This window comes from Ischnura elegans, chromosome 12 (assembly GCF_921293095.1).
Source record: "Ischnura elegans chromosome 12, ioIscEleg1.1, whole genome shotgun sequence".
Classification (NCBI taxonomy): domain Eukaryota; kingdom Metazoa; phylum Arthropoda; class Insecta; order Odonata; family Coenagrionidae; genus Ischnura; species Ischnura elegans.
In genome coordinates, this window is record NC_060257.1 from 88,233,254 (window position 1) to 88,241,375 (window position 8,122).

The 8,122-nt window shown below is 37.7% G+C and overlaps 1 non-coding gene across 1 annotated transcript; it reads right to left on the reverse strand.

Annotated features, from left to right (window-relative positions):
• Positions 1-1,995: 1,995 nt before the first annotated feature.
• On the reverse strand, positions 1,996-2,067 carry Trnah-gug. Its single transcript has one exon. It is a non-coding gene; the product is annotated as a tRNA-His (tRNA).
• Between the last annotated feature and the right edge of the window lie 6,055 nt (positions 2,068-8,122).

Consider the following 8,122-nt stretch of genomic DNA (forward strand, 5'->3'; position numbering starts at 1 on the left):
CATAATCTGTTGGCATGGTGTTTTTTCTTTAATTTTCCGTAATCTTAAAGAATACCGTCCAGAAATTCTTACCGTGCAGTAACAAAATGGCGGATACTGTTTTTCGACAAAGTTTTACATTTAGGTAGAGTTTCAAATAGGTTTTCGGCAAGGTCGCGCGGAGTAACTTACATGAGAGCATTTGCTGAAGATTTCTTAAGGTTTTTATGCAGTTTTCTTTGAAATAAGTTTGCGTCGCCGGAAATGACATTGATTTTTCGACCGCGCGGCAGGGTTCGTCTCCGCGCGTCGGGAGTTGGATTAGCCGCGACGCGGTAAGGTTATTGAAGCTGTATGGATTTTAACGCTCACCCTTCACCGTTTTTATGTTTTTCTTCAAGACACCGATTCTCAAATGGTCTATGGTGAAGACAGTGGAGGTTTTTCATGCGATGTAATTGCACGTTTCATCGAAGTTGATTCCGTTTTCTTTGGATACGATCGAAGACCATACTTCTATTAAAAGCGTTCAAACCTCGAAAAAGTGAGTTGTTTTCCTGGGACTCATACAAAAAGACCTACCAGAAAGATACCAGCTGAGACCCTTATACCTTCTTCACTCTCCGATCCCTGACCCTCAGGATTCTACTTCGAAAACGGTCGTTTTATGACACCGCGGAGTGGAGCCTTTGACCGTCTTAACGGGGGTATTTCCACGGGAACTTCTAGCTTTTTTAAAATGTGTATCATACCCTCAGTTCTACTTTATATCCATAAAATGTTTTCTTCTTGAGAAGCAGAGAATAATGTTCATAAATATGGCTAATAATACAGTGTTCAGTGACTTAACATAACTACTAATCATGAAGCTAGGGCATAACATCTGATGGCAACTAAATAATCTAAATTTTATGGACGAAAATTATGGATCGCGTGATAATCTCATGTTCGGCACCTACAGTAAGTACTAGAAAGTTGTTGAAGCAGATACGATGAAGATAGGGTAGTTTAGGACGAACGTTTACGACGAATATTTGATGGAGCGAAAAAGTGAAATAATCTCGTGCAATGCATGCGCGCGCCGATTATTTCGAATTAATCGAGCACGTCGTGATTATGAATTTAAGAACCTAATGCTTAGCAAAATAGTAGGTATGTTCTTTGCCCTGGATATATTTTGGGAACCTTTGGAACCCTCTTAACCGGCCCTTATACTTAATAAAGCCTAGAAAAAGCTTCATTAATGGTGAAAGATAATGGCACTGCGTCTTTGATGATTTTGGGACTGGGCAAGTCTATTTTCTAAAAAAGGAAAGAAGAAAGACATAATACTTGAAAGTTGTGATAGGAAAATTAACAATCTATGCCATTAAATTCTGAGCATAGTAACATTTTTAAATCTTCTTCAGAGATACTGAGCTTTATAAGTATGTGACCATTAATATTGTGATCAAATGGTATTTTATAAATACTTTACTTCTGGCTCAATATGACCTAAAGGTTTTTTCTTCGAACAAATTGGTCTCATGTTACCAGCAAAATGTTTAAGTGCCTCATGAACATTTATTTGACACAAGCAGGATTCAACCGAAATTTTATCGAGTTTAAGGAATTTGAAAAGAATTTGTCTCAAAAAAATTTCATCATCCCCAGTACGTAATCAGTTAATCAAGTTATTAATTAAATAATAATGAAATGGGTAGCAACACTAACCATGAAAATAATAAATTCATTCTTTCCTATTGAAGCTGATACCTTTTCTGGTTTTACAGAGTAGGTACCTCTTCCTGTAGTTCATTCAATAGGTGGCGTACATTTTGCTATTGACTTTCAATCACAATTTTAACGAAAACCTTACAAATGAATTGGCAACTATTGGAAGAGTCAAAAAAAGATATTTCAAAGATTCGGTATATCAAAAATGTCAACTGGTAATCCCTAAGGATCACCCTGTTCTATAGTCTTAAGTGCCTTGGTTAAAAAAATACCCTCTTGCCGTTTCAGTGATTGAAACACTGCCGTGACCAGGATTCGAACCTGGGTTGTTGCGGCCACAACGCAAAGTACTAACCACTATACGATCACGGCTATTCTGAGACTTGATGAAGTTGGCTTTTGGATAGGTTGAATTTCTCTTGGTGTGTGACCACTGAAGCGATGGAAGCGAAAAAATATCGTCGTGGTCTTGCAGATTTTCCGCACCGCGAATTAATCGTTAAATTAGAGAAGGATTAACGATATTGAATGAATTATATGTATTGTTTTACTTAATTACATGTACCCCGAGACTAATAGCACATATAAGGAAATGATGGATTAAAATTTTTAAGGTTCACTTAATATATTTTAGAAAATACGACCCAGCAATCGTTGGAAATATAAAAATTAAGAAAATTTAATATTAAAAATATATATTTTGTATTTATAATTCTCCTCTTTCTTCGTGTGTGTTAAATTTAATTAAAATGAAATTTTCCAATCAAAATAATCAGTATGCAAACAAATGATATCGTTATAACTGCCAAAAAGAACCATGAAGACCATCTCATTATCTAGGAAATGTTATCATCCCCTGCGCAGTTTTCAACGTGCCCTCTCAACCATGGTATACTGAGAAGATAAAAATTTTTTTGGAGATGGCCCAAAGATGGCAGCCCAGTGGCTGGAATGAAAATAACACCAGAGAACAGCCATTTTATTGTCATAGATCTGTGATTTGTTTTTTATTTACTTTTGGCCTCTGGATAAGAAAATGAACTCACTTTTTATTTATCACGTCAACTATTTAAGCCATAGGATACTCTCTTCTTGTTTCAATTGTCGAACATAATTTGCAAATGAAGGAATTTAAAGGGTATTCTTACCATATATTCTCTCCATACAGAATGATTTTTAATTTATCCAAAGTAAAGATGGGCCGCGTGATTTGACAAAAAGTATCTGTGTAGCCAACCCCTCGCATCGTCAAGTATCCCTGACGAAGCAAATTTCGGCCTGTGTCTCACTGTAGTGTCTCCTTCATAGCTATGTAACATTACGTCGTAAATCTGCTTGAATTTTCACGTAAGTCCAGACAAGGGAAATACTCCAACCGTCGGTCACATGCTGGATCAGGGTAAGACTCCACAAACAGAAAAACAGCTCACAAGAAAAAGGTAGCCAAAAACAATTTACGAGTTATTACCGTACGATATCTATTCAAAGTAGAGTATTCAAAAAATCAGAAGTATTACAGAAAACAATGATAGTAAATTCATGATCCCAAAGGAAACATTACCAGCAGAAAATTGCTCTAAAAATCTCATGGCTCACAAGACATGTGACTCCCAGCAGGTCTCGACCAGAAAAAGGGCTTGCCTATGCAAGGCGAGACAGCATTTGAGGGGAGGGCTTCTTCCAGGGAGTGGAGGGGTAGCCAGGCGAATTCAACAACCGCCCACTGATGCGTCACTGCCCCTGCAGAAACGGCCGCTCCACAAAAAACCATTCCCTGGTTTTGAGACAACAGCCAGCACCCAGAATTTTCCCCTCAACTTCTGGGTTGGAGACATCAGAGGAATCGTTCATTGGAACACATGGAGGGGAAGGAGATACTGGGGTGAGGTGTTGGAGGGAGAGAGAGTTTGTGATAGGACAATGGTAAAACTTCTCACTCCAAGTGCAATACTAAGGCCTTAGCACCGATTTCCCCTTGCTTGCCAAGGAGAAGTATTTCTCCGCAGTAGTCCTATATAAGTCTTGCATTGCAGGTAGGCTGGTTCGGAGGCTGGTTCGGAGGCTGTTTCGGAGGCTGTTTCAGAGACTGTTTCCAGAGACAGGATTTTCCAGAGACAGGATTTTCCAGAGACAGGATTTTCCAGAGACAGGATTTTGCGAGACAGGGCACTTTGCTACAGGGACCCTTTGCGCAAAAAATCCTTTGCGCGAAAAAACCTTAGCGCGAAAAGTTCTTGGCGGGAGAAGTTCTGCGGATAAGTTCGGAGGAAGTTCGAGGAATTTCTGGGGGGGGAGGGGTACCAGAAATTTTTGGGGGGGGGCAACACTTAAAAAATGCCACAGCTAGACTACTATGAACACATAGTTGGTCTCCTATACAGATACGCGTGAATTGACAAAAAATATATCCGTTCTATAACACTAAAGCTCCCTTACGAAGAAAATTTCCTTTAAAATTTTAGGTTTCCCCGGTGTGTAGATTGATGAAAAATTTCTCGGGTTTCCCACCGGGTGTGGCATTAGGTTAATTCTCCCGACGTTTCAACGGCTAAGTCTGCCATTGAAATTGAAATTAGCGATTGAAATTAGCCCGGAGGAGAAGAGCATAAACAGAGATATAGGCCTCGAACTAAGGAGTGCTGAAATGCCATAATTAATCACTAGATCAGTAAACAAAAATATATGCAACCAAGAATATGAATAGATAAATAAATGAGTACCGTAAAACGTACCATGAAGAGTAAACCCCTGAAGACGATGGCAGACTCAGCTATTGAAACGTTGGGAGAATTGACCCAATACCACACCCGGTGGGAAACCCGAGATATTTTAATTTCCTTTGTCTCACTAGACTGTCTCCTCCATAAATAGATTTGTCGTTGATCTCCTATAGAGTCAGTCACCCGCCGCCTGTCGGATAAGGTTAAAGCGAGCCAATTGGAGAGCAATGTCGTCTCCTGTGATCGAAGCTCTATCTAACAGAGAGTGGTAACAATTAAGAAAGGAATAGTGAAAAAACTTGACATGGTAGAAGAAGAATAACTACAATTTGATATAAACATGCCTATTTTCACCAAAACCAGCCCAAACACTGAAGTAAACAGAAAATGTGTCAGAAATTGTTCCCCAGCGTAATTATTCTCTAAAATAAAACTTCGCGTTTTTAATCGCGAGTTAATTTCCAAGTTCGCGAACGCACTCAGGCATGCGTGACGCCTCATACACTCCAAAGGGAGGATGATGTCGAGGTCGGATTGAGATGAGGAATAAAACCTTAGGAACGGAGAGGCATGGCTTATCTATCGCTGCGATTTGAAATCTCAATTAAAACCACATGACGTGCTTAGTTTCTCAGGAGAGCTCGTTGAGACGCAAGAAGCGCAGTTGAAGGCATTTTCATTTTTTTCTTCATCAGACATCTCGACCTTTTTCTTATTTTAGTTTCAGTTTCCGCCGTTGTAAACGCTATCGCATGCGATTCACCCAACCCAGCATGGCCCCTTCACGCACAAGCACGGATTGTTAACAGCGTCTCTCATTGCTGCGGCGAAGAGAAGAACTACTCTTGTCGGGAAGAGTAGCTCTTCTCTTCGCCGCAGATTCTTCATGCATTCCATCAGGAACTCGTCCGAGAGCTTCGACATTCAAAATAGGTGACTAATTTATTGTAAACTAAATATCCACCCTCTATGGAATCTATTCGTACGCTAGTCCTGAAAGTCACACGATCATTATTTAATATTTTATAACGTTTTCATAAACTCGCCTTGTTCTTTTGTGTCGTCTTGTCCGGGACAAATGTTAAAACCTAATTTTAACCCAATTTCCAATTAACTAGCAATGCTGAAATTTTCAGGATAACTCATAACCTGATGCCAACGCAATATTCTAACACTTTTATTATTATTTTAAATGCATCTCGATTTTTATTCAGCATTTAAAAATTAAATATTGAGAAAAGTAATAAAATGGCCATCAAATTCCCATGGCGGCGCTGCGATCGTTTAAAGGAACGACAATAAAGGAGCAAACGAGAGTCATAACAGCCAATTTTTTAATACTCAAGTTCATCGAGTAATAAATTGGACAAAACTTTGCTTGTATCCTTTCCAGTTCGCGATAAGAACTTTTTTTTTAACCCCTTCCAATTCCATTAATTTTCCGAATATCGTGCTCCTATTCTCTATTTATTTTTTCAGTGTTTCTTTTTCAGACGGTAGGTAATGAAATGATATTTTGTAATTTGTAATCGACGTAGAGCCGTGAAATAAAATGTTATTATTAAACATGGAGCTACTCGAATGAAATCATTTTAATCCTTCCAATGTTTCATGAAATATGAATTATTTATGTATACTTTGTATGTTTGAACATTGTTGAGCTTTAAAAGTAATTCCTCTAAATAGTGCTAAAATTACGAAAATGCGACGAGAATGACGAGACGACTCGTGAAATGAAATGAAATGACGAGATACACTCGTCATTACAGCGTAAGGGTTTAGAAAAAAATTATATATATTTTGTACTATTTCCCGTCCCGTCCGATTTATAGCTGCAGCGACTGCACTAATGATGGTGGATGAATGACCGTTTCACACAATCGCTTTCCGCGATGGCTCCAGGGATGGAAATCAGATCCCTTTCTCCATCATTCAGAACGTCCCTTTTATTGTCGCCGAAAACATCGGTGTTATATCGTCTCTAAGCCAATCAGAACGTACGGCCGATAAAGGTGTTTTGACACGCCACGCTGGATTTTAATCGAATTAGAGTTTTAATTGTGTGAAGTGACGAAGGAAGCGATGGAAAAGGTAAGGTACCTACCGTTAGTTGTAAGTTATAAGGTACCGTAAGTTACTTATTAACATTTGTTTTTCTAACTTGATTTTTTGTCGGAATGGCAAAATTACATGCATTGAATAGAAGAATACAAAAAGAAAAATAGGCACGTACTTTTATCCGTCCCTGTGACAATCGCTGACATCCTCAATCAGCCAGTCAGAACGCATGGCCGATAAAGGCGGTTGAAATACCATGATTGAGCTTTTATTTATTTCTTTATTATGTTTTATGTTCTCCCAACATATACATAATTATAGGACGAACAATCCAAGAATATAACTACGAAAAACTGAAAATAAATTGGTCACAACCACAAAAACAATAACAATCATGATGTAAAAATGCTGAAAAATATTAACTAAATATTATCACAGTCGCGAAACATATTCTTAACACCTTTTACAAAGCAGTATTTCTTTTGATACAAGTCTAGATCGTTGAAATATTTGTTACATACTTCACAAATCCTTCGTATTGGCGTATTAGAACAATAATTTGTTTTAACCCTTGAAACGTAAAATGTTCTTTTAAACTGGCTATTAACACTTGGAACTACTATTTTTATTTCCTTCAGTAACTCGTAACATAGGCCCTTATTGATGACATCATGCAAAAACAGCAGATCATCTATGATTCTTCTATTTTGCAGGGCATGGAGACCAAACACTCTTCACAAATCACTATAACAAACATAATTTTCGTAAAGCGGATACACATGATATAATACAAAATATAGAAATATTAAAAATCTCTTTTGAACCTGCTCTAGCATTGCAATATGTTTCTTTAAATAGGGAATCCAAATAACTGACCCATATTCCAAGTTACTTCTTACATAAGAGTAACACAATGTCTTAAGTACCATCTCAGAGTCAAAATATTTAGACACACAGTGTATAAAGCCCAACAGTTTAACTGCAACCATGATAATTATTCAATATATGTGCGGTGAAATACATAAAGGTGACCCCTAGATCCTTCAATTCATTAGTCCTATATAATTTGGATTCTTCCATAGTATTTGACTACATTTTTCTCCGTGGAAAGGGTAAAACAAAACCATTATCAACATTAAAAAATCGAAGGAGAATTTTAAATATGTAATGTGACGTAATAATCGATGGAAAGAAAGGGACGGTGAGAATGGCCGTGTGATACTGAAAATTATGGAACAGAGAGCGATCACTCCCTGAAAACCCATCAGGAATTATCAGGATACCACTTATAAAGGAAGGAAGATGTTATCTTGTGGATCAGGCTTTAGGTACTCATTCAAAAGTAATGATGGAAATGCTTAACTCGTAAAAAGATTCAATATAAAATGGACATATATTAGGGCAATGAATGATATTATTCAGTGCCAAAATTACTTGGTGCGCTACAATGTGATTTGGTAAAAAAAGAACCACCATTGGGGCTTAACTCATTCCTTTGAAAATGGCAAATAAATCATGAAGAGATTTTTTGTTTAGGAATGTTAAATGAAGATTTACCAATGTCAACAAGCATGAATTATTGGCAGTCTCTTCTTATCCGCAGACCAGATGAGAAAAATTCGGATCCGTGGCTAACAATTAACAGTAAA